At 58.5% G+C, this 16,056-nt stretch overlaps 1 protein-coding gene across 1 annotated transcript in view; it reads right to left on the reverse strand.

The window, feature by feature from the left end:
• LOC140681480 (uncharacterized) overlaps nucleotides 1–16,056 on the reverse strand; it is a 1,248,316-nt gene that overhangs the window by 1,193,101 nt on the left and 39,159 nt on the right.

Genomic DNA, 16,056 nt, shown 5'->3' on the forward strand with positions numbered 1-16,056 from the left:
GGCTGGCTCATGTCCAGCCTACTGTCCATCAGTCCCTGCAGGTCCCTTTCTGCCTGGCTGCTGTCCAGCCCCTCTGTCCCCAGCCTGTAGCACTGCAGGGGTTGTTGTGGCCAAAGTGCAGGACCCGGCACTTGGGCTTGTTAAACCTCACCTTGTTGGGTTTGGGCCCTGGATCCAGCGTTTCCAGGGCCCTGTGCAGAGCCCTCCTACCCTCCAGCAGATCAACACTCACATCCAGCTTGGTGTCATCTACAAAGATATCCTTGTTCCCAGGGGCTCCTCACTGTCACAAAGTCCCTTTGGTTACACCAGGCCCTGCACTGTCACACTGGTCTCCTTGGTTCCATGGGGCCCCAAAATGTGACAATGGACTCCTTGGTTCCACAGGGCTTCACAGTGTCACAATGTTCTTGTTGGTGCCGCAGTTTCACAGTGGCCCCTTGGTTCCATGGGGCCCCAGGGTGTCACAAAGGCCCCATGGTCACATGAGGTCCCACACTGTCACAATGCTCTCTGTGGTTCCACAAGTTCCCCTCAGTGTCACAATGGACTCCTTGTTTCCACGAGGCCACACAGTGTCACAAGGGCCTTCCAGATTCCTGGAGGCCCGAGAGTGTCACAGTGGCCCCTTGGTTACACAAGGTCCTGCAGTGTCACAATGTCCCCTTGGTTCCATGAGGCCCCGCAGTGTCAGAATGGCCCCTTGGTTCCATTGGGCCCTGGACTCTCCCAGTGCTCTCTTTGGTTTTGCAGTGTCACAATGGTGAAACCCCTCGGTTACACGAGGCCCCGCAGTGTCACCATGGCCTCTGTGGTTCCACCAGGACCCAGTGTCACGGGGACTCTGTTGCCTTCATGAGAGACTACGGCGACCTGGTTGCAAGAAGACAGCACAGCAGCCCGGCCTCGCCCGGGCTACTCGGGCTAACGACACACGCTGACACCAATGTGGTGGATGGTCAAAAGCATTTATTATCTTATCTCATGGGTTTAAATAGTCTTGGGGGACTTTGCTACGTCAGAGGGGGGTTGTGGGGTCTCTAGGGTTAGTCAGGAGTGGAAAACTACTGGGTTAGGTGTGGTCACATGCTTTTGGGGTTAATAGATAACGTGAAACAGGGAGAAGGGGGAAGGGTCTTTCTTTCCGTCACATCCCGTGATCTTCCATTCGCCTGTCCCTATCTACCACATCTCCCCTCCCCTTATCATATATAAAATGAGGTAGTCGTAGATATAGGCACTGGAGTGAGGTACAAACTTGTAACTTGGTAAAGAAAGGGTGGTTTGGTAAATCTGGGTAATTTTCGCAAGGCGAGTCTCGAAGGCTTTTGCGACTGACTGTGTTCGCAGTTTTTGGTTCACAGCATTTGTTGCTGGCCTATGAACAAAATGTTCGCCCGCTCTAGACGGGCCTGAACAAACGAGACTAGTTTGTTCAGCAGGCATGGTCCTATGGTAACAGCCAAAAGCAGTATTGCCAGTGGACCTACCAGGGCGGAAATTAAAGTGGTGAGCCAAGGTGATTGATTGAACCAGGATTCAAACCAGCTCTGTTGGGTTTCCCTGTCTCTCTTTCTCTGAGCCAGTCTATCTCGGAGTTCTGCCATGGAGTCTTTAACGACTCCCGTATGATCTGCATAAAAGCAGCACTCCTCTTTCAGGGCTGCACACAGTCCTCCTTGCTGCATGAACAAGAGGTCCAGTCCTCGCCTATTTTGTAAAACTACTTCTGAAAGCGAAGAGATTGATTTCTCCAGATAGGAGATGGATTTCTCAATCCTCTGCAGGTCTTCGTCGATGGTCATTTGCAGCTGAGAGAGTCCGTGCTGCTGGGTTGCGATGGCTGAGACACCCGTGGCTGTGCCAGTTGCTCCCAGGCCGAGCAGCATTGCGATGGTTATACCTGTGATTATTTCTCTTTTGTGGAGTCTGTCAGGTTCCTCGAGAAGGTGGTATATCTCTTCGTCTAGGTGGTATAGGACCCTAGGAACAGTCAGAACTTGGACACAGAAATCGATCGAGTCATTAAAATTGGCAAGGAACACGCAAGGAGTCACTCCAGATCTCTGGCAAACCCACATCCCAGATGCGGATGGGACCACCCACTTGTTAGTTTTTCTGTTGGGTTTGACAACTTCAGTGCAGAAGTTGCCTTTCTGCTTTGCTAAGGTTGCATTCCCAAAACATCTGCCCTGTCCTGTGATTTGACTCAGGGTGATTCCTCTGCGGGGAGTGTCCCATCTGCACTGGTGGGGGGCGCTGGCTGTGGAGTAACTGAAGGGGGTGTCTAAAGCAATGCCTTCGTAGAAAGGGGGTTTAACATCATAGCAAAGCCAACAGGAGTTAGTTAGGTTCGGTTTGGTTTCGTTTAGGGTTAGGAAGGTAGCTTCTAGCATACGAAAGATTGGGTTTGGGTCTGACTCAGCCGTGCGGCCTATTTGGAGGGTATCTGCAAGGCCAGTCGGGGTCTCAGTGACTTTTGGGGGCAAGGTTTTGGGGTGGGTCGTGTTTTTTCCTCTCAGCACATTCTTGATAACTTTGTTGGGTCCCACTGGTTGAGGTGCTGGTGGCTGGAGCCTGATAATTCACACATTCACCCACCTTCTCGGTCCTCTGAGGACCACTGTCCATGTTCTACCCGTGGCCCAGCTAGGGTGATCTGGCTGTAGGACGGTCATGTTATAACTTACGCATCCCCGTAATATAGGCTGTGCATTGTGGTCTCCGCAGCCAAAGGGTGCCCAGGTGAACTGTAAGAATTTGTCGGGCTCCTGCGGTTGCCACCCGTCTCCCCATGGTCTGGCATCTGTAACAATGGTTTTGCAGCCCCAGTATCCGCAATGTCCCCACCCCGGGTAGTCACAGTACCTTTTCCCTGGGTTGGACGCTGGGCACCAGTAGGATATGTACATGAGTATGATGTGTGGGTTTGCGAGCCGTAGTTTTGGTTGTCCTGGAAACAGGTCAGCTATGTGGAATACGAAGGATGGGGTGTTTGCTGTGGTGACCTCTTTGAATACCTTGTCACTTGAAAGGCGTTGCATGACCCACCTAAATGGCTGGTGAGGGTAGTGGCCTGGGTCGGCTTGTCCCCCGGCCACAAGCCCCAACAGCAAAATCGCATAAAGACACTGTGCATGTCTGGGTCTCACCGCCGTGGGACTCGCGGGTTTTGTCTGGCGGTTTGGTGGTCTGTCATATCCCTCTGGAGCAGGGGTGTATGCGTCACAGGGACGGTCCATGAGCGTGTCCTGCAAACTGAAACTCACAGCTTTTCGTTAGTTTCGTTCTGAAGGTCAGGTTTGATTGACCTGAGTGGACACCACCTGATTCTGTCCTCTTTTTTATATGAAGCGTTATAGCTATAATTGGGTGCTTTTCCAAGCTCGGGACGGCCCTCCCACTCCGTTCACTGGCGGGACTTCTTTGCATTGCCAGTGTCGGGGCCACAGTGCTTGGGGAAACATCGGGCAATCTGCTCTTGTGTCTGCCCAAAGCTGGAGCCCTATTACGTGGGGGTCCTGACTGCCATAAAGGCGGCATGTTCCCCACACCCTCAGGGGCTCTTTCCCTATTTTCATTGCCAGGGCCACCCAGGGGTCCCGTTCTGGGGCGTCCCCTGCTGACCCTGCGGCACAGGCGCTGGCGGGGGTATGAAGTATGGGGGCTCCCCGCCCCACTGGGGGTTGGCATAGATAAGCCGCCTTGTATTCGCGGCAGGAGGAGGCTGCGTGCGGGCCGCACGCCCCCTCCCTGTCCCGTTTCCCTGGGGCCGGGACCTGCATTCTTTAATGAGATGCTCTTTTCTCCCGCAGTCCCAACCGTATATTTCTCCCCAGCTGGTAAACTGGGTTGGTTCGTATTGTGACCGCTTTTCGGTGCGGCTTAGAGCTTTACTCGGTTTTGTCTTAAATCGCGTTGGCTCCGTTTCCTCCGTCTCAGAGTCCCAGCCGGCTTCCGGCAGCTCTCCCGAGCCGGCGGAGCTGCTGCCGGGCTCCGAGCCGGAAGTCGAATGCCAGCGCACTTCCGGGGCTCGGTGCCTTTTTGTCCGGCTCCGAGCTCGCTCCTCCCCGCAGGGGTGGCGCCGCTCCCGCCCCCCCGGCTTGCCCTGCCTCCTGCAGAGGGAGGTCTCTCCCTTAAATGGTAGCAGCCTCAAGTGCGGCTGCCGATTGGCTCCGCGCTCTCTGCCACTCTCCTCCTCTTTCTCCCGCACACGCGCGTCCCTGAAACCGCGCGCCTCCCAGGTTTTCGCGCCGAGACCACCCGCGCCCCGCCCCTCTCCTTGGCAGCCAGCGCCATTTTCAAAGGGGTGAGGTGGCGGCGTGGTTCGGATCTCCTCCGAGCCGCGGTCTCTGCGCCTCTGGCTTCCCCTGCCAGCCCCTGCCAGAAGCACTCTGCGCGCTGCTGAACCTCCGGCAACGGGTCGTGGACCAACAGCGGCGGGACGGACGGGGAAGCCGGGGTTTTCCGGGGGGCTTCCGCGGAGGGGATTGGGCTCTGATCCGGGGAAGGGGGTGATGCGCCGGGCCCCCCCCCAGGCCCCGCTACCGGGCGGATCGCTCTCAGGGGCAGTTTACGTTCCTGCCCCCACCCCTATCTTGGGAGTAACTAATAAACAGGTACGCGCCGCGCTCCACGTCTCCTGCTCTTCTATTGCCCTGCACAGGGCTTTCTCTACTTTGCCCCATGCCTTAAGGCTCTTGCAACTGCCTGAGGATTTCGTGTCCTCGGCCAGCGTGGCTGTGCATTTTTCCCATATTTCCGGATGTAAAACATCCACTGGGCGCTCCATCGCCCCAAGCTCAAGCAGCCTTGTTATGGCAAGATAAAAGTCTTTGAGCTTAAATTCGATACTCCATTGCTTATAATTCACACTTACGACCCTGGCGATGCTGTCCATGACGCTCGCGGGTCCTGGGATGTCTCCCTGCGCCAAGATACGGTCTGACCACTCTGGCCGCTGCTCTTGTCCAGGTGTATCCCGTCACCCGAGCGAATCTTCCCGGGTTTCAGCACCAGATATGTTGCCTTTATAAAAGACAATGGCGACCCGGTTCCAAGGAGCAGCACAGCGGCCCGGCCTGTCCGGACCACTTGGGCTAACGACAAAACACGCTGGCACCAATTTGGTGGACGGTCGAAAGCCTTTATTATCTTATCTCATGGGTTTAAATAGTCTTGGGGGTCTTTGCTACGTCAGAGGGGGGTTGTGGGGTCTCTAGGGTTAGTCGGGAGTGGAAAACTACTGGGTTAGGTGTGGTTACATGCTCTGGGGTTAATAGATAACGTGAAGCAGGGAGAAGGGGGAAGGGTCTCTCTTTCCGTCACATCCCGTGATCTTCCGTTCGCCTGTCCCTACTACTACAACTGCTGAGTTCCCACTCCCTTTTCCTTGTCCTTGCAGCAGGGTGAGCTCTGTGAATTCCCTTGAGCCTCCCCACTCTTCCCAGCCCAAGCACCCACCTCAGTGAGGCTGAAGCTGCAGCTTCTCTGTCCCCTCTGGCACACCAGTGCAGTGCCCTGTGCGGGGAGCCCCAGCCCCAGAGCACAGCACTCGGCAGTGCAGTCGGGGCTGGAGCAGCTGCCCTGCAGCCCTGGCTTGGCTCTTTGTGGCAGGGAATGCTCCCTGTGTGCAGCTGTCCCTGCAGGATGGCCCCAGGGCAGAGCCCAGCCGGGCTCCCCCTGCAGCCCCTGAAGCTTGGGGCAGACAGTGGTCCCAGAGCTGAGGTTCACGGGGAGCACCCGGAGCTGTGCCTCGCACTCTGGTGCCGTGTCACAGTCTCGTGTGCAGGGGCAGCTCCAGGGCCTTCTTCCTCTTCCTCCACCCAGGCCAGCTTGGGCACTCTTGGGGCTCTCTGCTCCATGTCAGTGACTGGATTTGTGGCTACTTGCAGGAGAGATGCCTCAGAAAACTCCGAGTCAGCAAGTCCTGCTTTCGTGCCTGGAAGGCACCTTCAAGAGAGAAGCCTCAGGAAGGCTCAGGACAGCAAGTCCTGCGCTCTGGTCTCGAGGGCTCCTGCCACAAGGACAGGAGACTCCTGTCAAGGATGGTGCTCTGGCCTCGAGGGCACCGGCAGCAGGGATGGGAGATGCCTCCAGGGCACCAAGTCCCACGCTCTGCCCTCGAGGGCACCTGCAGAAGAGAAGCCTCGGGAAGGCCACAGGTCAGCAAGTCCTGTGGTCTGGCCTCCAGGTCAGCTGCAGGAATAACACCTCGGAAAAGCTCTGGGTCAGACACAAAGGAGTGCGCTGTGCAGGGGCTCCTCACAGCACCGCTCTGTCCCGTCCTGTCCTTGTCGCGTGCACTGATCACTGTGGCATGCTCTTGTCACCAACAGCTCCTGTGTCAGCACGTGTCACAAAGGGCCCTGTCACTCCCAGCTCCGTTCCATGCTGCAGCGTGTCACAAAGGGCCCTTGGACGCCCTGCACCATTCCATGCAACAATGACCATGCTGCACCATGTCACAAAGGGCCCTTGGATACCCTGTCCCGTTCCATTCCACGGTGACCATGCTGCAGCGTGTCACAAAGGGCCCTTGGATACCCTGTCCCGTTCCATTCCACGGTGACCATGCTGCAGCGTGTCACAAAGGGCCCTTGGATACCCTGTCCCGTTCCATTCCACGGTGACCATGCTGCAGTGTGTCACAAAGGGCCCTTGGATACCCTGTCCCGTTCCATTCCATGGTGACCATGCTGCACCATGTCACAAAGGGCCCTTGGATACCCTGTCCCGTTCCATTCCACGGTGACCATGCTGCACCGTGTCACAAAGGGCCCTTGCACGCACTGCCACCTGCCCTGGGGCCACCCCCTGTCCACCCAAAGTGGCCCAGGTTGGAAGGAATGCCGTGCCCCAAGTGTGTCAGACAGCCCAAGAGGATCTTTAGGAACGGCTCAGACCATCAGCAAACGCTGCCCTGCTCTGAGGGCTCAGAGCAGCAGAAGGAGCCCCCAGGGCTGCCGACGCAGCCGCGGCGGGAAGGGCACGGGACCTTCCATGGAAGCTGCCATGGCCTCCTTGGAACACGTCCTGGCCCGTGGCCATCCTAAGCACGGCCGTGTGACACAGACAAGGAACTGTGGGCCAGGGCAGGAATGCTGCTCTGAGCCCTGGGGCCCGGGGAGCGCTGACACCAGCAGGTGAGGCACAGTCCCTGCCCAAGCAGACCTGCCACCCCCGAGCCCTGGCAGTGCTGGTGCCCGTCTCCTGCCCCAGAGACCTGTGCCCCTGGGGGTTTCTGTGCCAGAGGGAGCCAAACCCCCGTGCACTGGGGGCTGTGCTCCTGCCTGCAGGGGCTGTTGGCAGGAGCACCTGGAGCAGCTGCTGGCAACACTTGGTCTCTGTCAGAAGCTCTTACTCCATGCTGAAATTATTTTCTCGTTGAAGTTATTGCCTTCAGCACAAAAACACCTTAGCAGCAAAGGCACAGAAGAATCTGGCAAGTAAGAATCCTCAGTTCAGGAAAGATTTACTTCCCATTGCCCAACTCAAGTAGTTCCAAAATGGTGCAAACTTCCCAAATTAATTGGGATGGCCTGAGGAGATGAAGATTTGGAATTTTGCTTCCCATCTCAAAGCAGCAACTCATTTGCCTTAACCTCATCCACTGAGGGTCACTTTACAGAACATAACACTACACAAAAAAAAGGAAAAACTAAGGGACATTCTTTGGCTTGCAAATGGTTTTCTATGAAGGGATGATAATATCCTAATTCTCTTAAGGAATAAAAGCTCTCAAGAAATGAAAGTCCACTCAGTGGTACACAAGTAACCCAAAGAAATGAGAATAAGGAAAAAGGGCTAATCCTCCCCCTGGTAGAGATATCTAAGTGGCCAGTAAAGTACAGCTCGCCCCCATCGTTCCCTGCAGGAGAATCGGGACCATGAAGAGGAAAAGTCACAGATATTCACAGATAGAGCTGAGCCCTCTGTAACCAAAGCTGTGCCAAATCACAGATGCTGCCTTCAAACTGACTCAAATTCCAGCCTGGACATCTCACATTCCAGACAACTCCTTCCCCAACACCCCACCAACACCAACCCCCTAAACTCCCACACAGAAGCCCCCAACACCCCATCAGAACCCTCAGCTGTCCCTGTCCCTCTGCAGAGCTTTCCCACCCTCCAGCAGACCCCCTGGTTCCCTGCACGTGCCGTGGGATGGCACTCAGGAGGATCTGCCCCAAGGCCTTCCCTGGAGCAAGCTCAGGCTGCCAGGCCTATGGATCCTGGATCATCCTTCCCTCTGAGCCTTCCTGTGCACGGCTGTTCCATTGGCACATCTGCGCTCAGCTGGGACTACTCTGCTCACCCAGGGCTGCTGGTAAAGGATGGAGAGCAGCCTGGCAAGCTCTTTCTCCAGCTCCCTCTGTGCTCTTGGGGAAGGTAGAACCTTCCACAGGAAAGCAACTGGTGCCACAAGGAGTGGGTGGCATCAGGCAGCTCTGGGGAAGCCCCTCAGGAATGCTGTATCCTGAGGGAACACTGTTTGCCTTGACCTGTTGGCACCTGCAAAAGCTTCAAATCAGCTGCCTCAGCTTCCAGGGCCTCTCTTGGCCAGCATCCTGACGTGGATGCAGGACGGCTGCCAGGCACTGCTGGGACCCAGCGGGACAGGAGCGGCTGTCTCGTGTCCACGCAGCACCCGTGACACAGCCAGGGCCATCCCGAGAGCAGACAGACGCTCACGGGCCAGCAGAGAGGAGCAAGGAGCCCTGGGCTCCTCTCAGGGTATCTCAGCTGGGCTCGCTCCACAACACGCCCCCATTGGAAGGCCTGCTGATGCCCAGCTGCCAGAAATGCCTCCCTTGTGCTCTCCAAGATGCACAGGGAGAGCCAGTGAGCAGGACATTTGGGAGGCAAACCTTCCAAGCCTTTTCTGAGGCCAGGCACACACCAAGATCAGCCAAGACTCTCCACCACACTGCCTGGCCCACCCAGCCCAGCTCTGTGCTGGCCCTGGGCCACAGCAGCTCCCAGCAAGCAGGAGGCAAATGCATCTTGCCAAGAGCTGAAACACAGCAGACAGGGAAGATGTGAAACGTGAGTGTGTAAAGGCCTTTTAATTCACAGCTCCCACAGACAGCTTTGGGGCTCACAGATGGACAGAGATGGTTCTGCTCACCCCTCTGTCCACAGCAGGGGTAACACACACTGCTGCAGGTGCTTGGGTTGGTCTCTGCAGGTCCAGGTGGATGCCAAACCTGCTCTTCACAGCCTTCTCCCTTCCCCTGCCCCTCTGCCAAGTCCAGCGGGCCTCAAGGACTGAAAGGAGCACAGAGAGCCAAAGGGGGACACTTGCACCTGCCTCACTGGGAGCTCCCTGGGAAGCACTTTCCTTGAGAAGCAAGCCCCTGTCCTCCAAAGGCATTTCCCCAAATGTGCAGCTTTTCTGCTCAACACCAACACACCCTTAGGAAACGCTGGAAAGGCTGAAGGACTTCATGTCCTTTCAGGACAGGCACTCCAGCTCTAGCTCCTATTCCCCAAGTGCCTTTCCAGGTGGAGGCTCAGACGGGCAGCCCCAGGCCCTCTACAAACACAAGCTGCTCAGTGCCTCTTCACCTGCCTCAACTCCTGCCTGCGCCCACGGCACCAAGACCAGGCTGTTCCCAGCCAGAGCCCAGAGCCCTGCTCCCGCAGGACGCTCTTGCCAGCACCTTCCAGGCCTCTCTGCTGTGCACACAGCGCTTTTCATGCCCGCTCCCAACAGGCTCTGGAAGGCAGAGCACAGCCTGGCTGCCTCTGCCACCAGCACAGCCCAAACACAGGCGGAGGAAGAAGCAGCAGGGGCTGTTTTGTGGCCATGCCCAAGAGAGACTGGAAGGGTGCCCTCCCTCTGCTCTCACTTGCTTGGCTTTCTGACTGGCTCTGAGCCTGGGGCTGCCATTCCTCACTTGTGGGCACCAGAACCACAGCCGGGATCCCGGCACTGCCTGAGAGCGCTCCGGGCACTGGCAGGGTCGCGCGTCCCAGTCTCGGGCACCGCGCTGCTGCTTCCTTTGCCCTCAGGCACACCCAAAGCTCCCTGGTAAGCCCAGATGGTCGCTGGTTCTGCCCTCTCCCTGATCCTGTGCAGGGATGGAGCACTGCTGAGCTTTCAGGAAGCTATTCCTGAAAACTTCCAGCATTCCAAGCTCCTTTGCCCTCCGTGGAAGCTTGCCATGGAATCCCTCACAGCTGCCTTCAGAGCATACTCAGCTTGGCTCTTCCAAGTTCCAGGGGCTCCAGGCTGCTCAGCAAGATCTGCAACTCCACAGGGTTGTGGAACTGCACCTTCAGCACAGGCACCTTTCCAGCCTGATCTGCCCTCGTTCCTCTGTGTGTGTGCACAGAACATGGCATGGAAGAGAACAGCAGCAGGGGCCTGTGTGTCCCAGGGCCCGGGATTTGCGCCGCTTCAGCTCCACAGAGATCTGTGTAACATCACAGGGGCTGTGTGACATCACAGAGACATCCATGTGACATCACAGAGATGTCAGTGTGACATCACAGAGATGTCTGTGTGACATCATGGAGATGCCAGTGTGACATCACAGAGAGCTCTGTGACATCACAAAAAGCTGTGTGACCTCATAGGGTCTGTGTGACATCACAGTGATGTCCAAGTGACATCACAGAGAGCTGTGTGATGTCACAGAGATGTCAGTGTGACATCACAAAGAGCTGTGTGACATCACAGAGGTGTCTGTGTGACATCACAGGGACCTGTGTGACGTCACAGATGTGTCGATGTGACGTCACATAGATCTGTGTGACATCACAAATATGTCTGTGTGACATCACAGAAAGCTGTGTGACCTCACAGGGTCTGTGTGACATCACAGAGAGCTGTGTTACATCACAGAGATAACAGTGTGACATCACAGAGATGTCCGTGTGACATCACAGAGGGCTGTGTGACATCACAGAGATAACAGTGTGACATCACAGAGAGCTGTATGATCTTGCACCTTCTGGAAGATGGAGTATTGCCCACTCTGTATTGCCCGGAGCACATGCAATGTTTGAAGTGCCAGCTCTGACATGGCACTACTGACATCCTCTGTCAGGCATTCAAGGGCTGCAAGAGAGAGGAACAGAGCCACGGTCAGATCCCGACTCTGCGGGGAGCCGAGGGGAGCCCCCCCTGCCAGGGCCATCCCAGCCGGCTCTTGCCATGGCCGGGAGGGATCAGGGACCAAGGGGATCAGCCCGAAGCTGCTGGCCACGCATCCCCCACGTGTCCCTGAAATCTCTGTGTGCTCTACCTAGGAGAGCAGAGCTCTCCACAGCCGGGGCAGGGCTTGCAGCTCGCCCCGGCAGCCCCCGCTGGCAGCCAGCTACCCTCACTCACCATTGCAGATCAGCTGGAGCTTTTCCTGCTGTCCCCTCAAGCTCCTCCCGGCCGTCCCTGGGAACACAGAGCCTGTCAGGCCCAGCGGCACAGCTCCCTGCCAGTGGCGCTGCCAGCCCTGTGCCCACACGCCCTCCTGGCCCGGCTCGTGGCTCACCCATGAACCTGACGGCGCCTCTCGCAGGGGCTCCTGTGGGCTCTGCAGGTAGGGCAGGGCCCGGCGCAGGTGCTCAGCCACGCTGCTGCTGTCCTCTGCCAGCTGCAGAGAGCGGCAGGAGGGAAGGGTTGGCCCCGCAGCCCCGCCGGGCCGGGGCTCCATGGGCACCCGGCTCGGGCCGCAGGAGCCTGGAGCAGAGCCCGCGCGGCCTCGGGCTGCAGCAGCGGGCAGGGGCACAGCTGCCAGCCCGCACACCGAGCACCGCGCTCAGGGGGCTTCTCCAGGCTGGGGCTGCGGCTTCCCGGCCCTCCTTACCAGGCACTCGGTGAACTTCCACAGCTTCTGGTTCTTCACCAGCTTTTCAAGATCCCTCCTCTTCAGGAACTCGGCCGCACAAAGCAGCGTTTCCTGAGAAGCCTGGAGAGCAGCAGAGACGCGGAGATGGCCCCACAGCCCAGGGCGCAGGACCCGTCCCTGTGCCAGGGCCTGGAGGAGGCTGCAGCCTGCGAGGTGCCAGGGCAGGAGGCAGCCCAGCCCCTGCCAGGGGAACAGCAGCAGCTGCCGAGTCCTCACCTCTGCCACTCGCTGGTTCTCATCATGGCAGTGGAAGGAGAGTGGCAGCAGGCTCTGGTGCACATGTGCCTTCAGAGCCTCTTTTTCATTTTCCTGTGGATAAGTCACGAATGATCGGAAGAGCAGTATGGAGAGCAGCTGCACCTGGCTGTTGTCCTGTATGAAGGGAAGAAAAAAAGACCTCAGCATTGGCTGCACGGGGCTCAGCTTGGTGCAGGGCTGCAAATCCGCAGGGCACAAAGTGTCTGGGCAGCAGCCAGTGGCCGTGGCTGGGGGCAGTGAGCCTTACGTGGTCAAGGAGTGGCAGGAGCGCCTCAACCAGCTGCAGTGTGATGGGGCTGGCTATCAGCATGTCTTTGTCCACGATGATAAAGTTGAGGAGCATGGCTGTCATGCTAACTGTCTCTCCATCCGCATCCCACAGGAGCTCCACAAAACTTTCAGTCAGGCTCCACATTTTTTCTCTCTGTGAGGAACACAAGTTTGTGAAATGCCATCCTGCTGCTGCAGGGCCTAGAGGCCAAAGGGCTGTTCCAAAGCACTTGGGCAGCTGAAGCGGGAGGCAGGAGAGCTGGGAGCAGCTGGCCCAGCGCCCAAAGCCCAGCCAAGCCCAAGCAACTGCATTCCTGAGCGCAGCCTCTGCCCCTGCCCCCTTCTCACCATGGAGGGATCATTGATGAGCTCGAGAAGGGCTCTGAGCGCCAGGTGATGCCTCTCCTTGCACTCGCTCCTCAGGTGCCTTGACAAGATTTGCAGGACTCTGTCAGCATCGCGTTCACTCAATTCCAGGCACTCGAGGACCTGAAAGGCACAGGGCAGTGACAGGGGACCGGCCGGCAGGAGCCCAGAACCGCACAGGGCCGGGCCCAGGCAGCAGCACAGGGCGCGGGCACCATCCCAGGCACTGCGGCCAAGAGAGGGCAGAGAGCCGGGAGGCAGCTGAGCGAGGCAGCGCTGGCCTTCAGGCTCACCTCCACAAGGAACGCCAGGGAGGGCAGCTCCCAGCGTGGCTCCTGTGTGCTGAGCAGCTGGAGCAGGTAGCGAGCGATCCGAGAGCACAAGGGGATGGAGACACAGGACATCTCCCTGGCAGGAGACAAAGTAACCAAGACTGTGGGCCAGGGGGACAAACCTCTCCCAGGACTGACTCACAGAGGTCTGGTCTTTCCCCAGCATCCTGCAAGGGGCCCTGGGCTATTTGGGAGGCGGCTCCTTGTGGACACCCTCCTCTCCCAGCCTTTTTCAGTCTGCTTGGCTGTCCCTCGGTGACAAGGCACTCTGGCCCACGACCACAGGGACTGTGTGGGGCACCCCAGGCACAGAGCACAAATGTCAGAGGCAGCAGTGTGAAGGGGGTCTCACCTGCCCAGCAGACCCACAGCACAGTGGTGGGTGTCAGCACAGAGCAGCGTGTCCCAGCCACGCTTGCGTTCCATTGCCACAACCACATCGTCGTGCTGCATTTGGCAGAGCAGGGACTTCAGGGTCCGCACTGCAAACCTGTGTGCAGAGCAAAGCCCAGGTCACACTGGGAGCACTGGCTCCTGCCCAGGGATGTGGCAAGGACAGGAGGACTGGGATGGAGCACCTGTTGGGACTAGTGGCAAGGCCGTATTGCTGCTGACATCCCTTCCAGAAGGTATCGACCTCCTCTGGCACATCCAGAGTGTTGAAGAGCACTTGGAAGAGCAGATGGACAAACGGGCGGGGGAAATACACGGTGACTACATGTGGCACACAGGGCACCGGGAGGATCTTCCACATCACCTCAGTTTCCTGCAAAGGACAAAGCCCCTCGAGACAGCGCTCAGTGCCGAGGTGTCTGTGTGGCAGGGCCCGAGCACGGGAGGGAGAGGCCCGGAGAGACGCAGGGGGAGCACCGGGCCTGGTGGCCCTGAAGCTGCCCCGAGGCCAGGTTTGAGCCCAGCACCTGAGGCAGGGAGACGCCGTGGGGGAGGGAGGATGGAGAGCTGCTGGAGAGGTGGCCTTGGGGCCAGCAAAGGCAGAAACTCACAGCCAGGGCAAGGACAGCCGTGTGGTCCCCATCGGAGGTGCACGTGCTGTGCTCTGGCCAGCTCCCCGGCACATCAAGGAGTTCGAGCATGGCCGGCTCTGCAGTCCTGGGCGAGCACATGATGCTCTTCCACATGGCCAAAGCAGCTCTGTGGGGTCAGAGCTCTGTCTCAGAGGGGTCTGGGACACAGCAGCGTGGCCTGGGTGGCAGCGGGGCGCTGAGCTGCTCTGCCAGCCCTGCCTCTGCCCACTGCCCCTCACTGGCAGCACGCAGGCAGCCCAGCCCTGTGGGGACTGGCCCCTGAGGGGCAGGGGGGAAGCATGGCAGCACGCTGGGGGGCTGGCAGGGGCCAGGGCTGGCACAGGGAGCAGCCAGAGTGCCCTGGAATTCTCTGTCTGTCAGCCACCTGGGACAGGCTGTACAGGGTGAAGGGCTGCTGAGCCTTGTGGACACGTGGGCCCCGTACCTGTCACACACTGGGGCCACATGCAGGAGAGCCATCACCACCTCAGAGGGCTGTGCCTCTGTCAGATCCAGAAGGTGCCTGTACAGATTGTACTCAGGAAACTCATTGGCCACGAGGATGTACCTCACCATGGCAGGCAGCTGGAGAAGGCAGGGGAGACTTGGAAAGCTGCCAGAGGAAGGAATGTGCCCAGCTGCCCCAGAGAAGTGCTTCCCTTGCCACCACACTGCCATGGCCTCAAAGGCTTCCAGGGAACAGCAGGCGTGGCTTGGGAGGCCAAGCAATTGCTGGGAGGATCAAACCCTGGCCACAGGCTGCTCACTTGCTTTGGGCTGGAAGGACCCTCCTCCACAAGCATATCCAGCAGGGCAGCACTTGGTCTTGCTTTTGAAGATGGGAGAGTACGCTCTGACCACAGTGCCCATGACGCTGCTCTCTTCCCCCCGAGTCCTCTTCATGAATTTGCAAACCATCTGCAGCAGAAGGGCAAGAAGCCCGGGATGTTGCATGGAGTGCTCCGAGCACAGTGCTGGGCTGAGCAGTGCCAGCAGGCCCAGCCCAGGTGGGGATGGCTGCAGGTACCTGCGCTGTTCTGCGGAAGCGGCCACGGGTGCGTTCCTGCTCTCGTGTGCGCTGCACGGCTGCACCTGGCAAAGAGCGAGCGCAGCCCGAGCTGAGGGGCTGCGGGAGAGGCCGGAGAACACAGCCCAGCCCTGCGCTGCCCAGACAGGGACAGCCCCGCGCCGCCCCAGGGCATGGAGCACGGCTGTGGGGTGTCTGCCCGGCCCCTATTCCATCCTGTCCATGGGCATGGCCCCAGGGGATGGGATGGGATGGGATGGGATGGGATGGGATGGGATGGGATGGGATGGCATGGCATGGCATGGCATGGCATGGCATGGCATGGCATGGCATTGGGCCAAGCTGGCTGCAGGCACCAGCCCTGTGGCCCAGCTCTGCCACTCACCCTTCTGTGGTGGCTGGAACTGCTCCACCTCTTCAGGCTGCTGTGCTGGGGCAGCTCCAGGGCCTTCTTTCTCCTCCTTCCCCCAGGCCAGCTTGGGCACGCTCGCAGGTCTGTGCTCTACGTCACTGCCTGGATTCATGGCTACTTGCAGGAGAAGGTGGCTCGGAAAAGGTCCGAGTCAGCAAGTGCTGCAGTCGTGCCTTGAGGGCACCTGCAAGAGTGAAGTCTTGGCAAGGCTACAGGACAGCAAATCCTGCACTCTGGTCTTGGAGGCTCCAGCGACAAGGACAGGAGTCTCCTGTCAAGGACAGTGCAAAGCAAATGCCACAATCTGCCCTCAAGGGCAGCTGCAGAAGAGATGCCTCGGGAAGGCCAGAGGTCACCAAGTGTTCTGGTCTGGCCACGAGGATACCTGCAGGAGTAATACCTCGGGAATGCTCTGGGTCAGCAAGGAACGAGTGGCTGTGCGAGGGCTCCTCACAGCACCGCTCTCTCCATCCTGTATTGTCACGTGCACAGAGCACTGTGGAGTGGCCTT

Source organism: Taeniopygia guttata, chromosome 36 (assembly GCF_048771995.1).
Source record: "Taeniopygia guttata chromosome 36, bTaeGut7.mat, whole genome shotgun sequence".
Classification (NCBI taxonomy): domain Eukaryota; kingdom Metazoa; phylum Chordata; class Aves; order Passeriformes; family Estrildidae; genus Taeniopygia; species Taeniopygia guttata.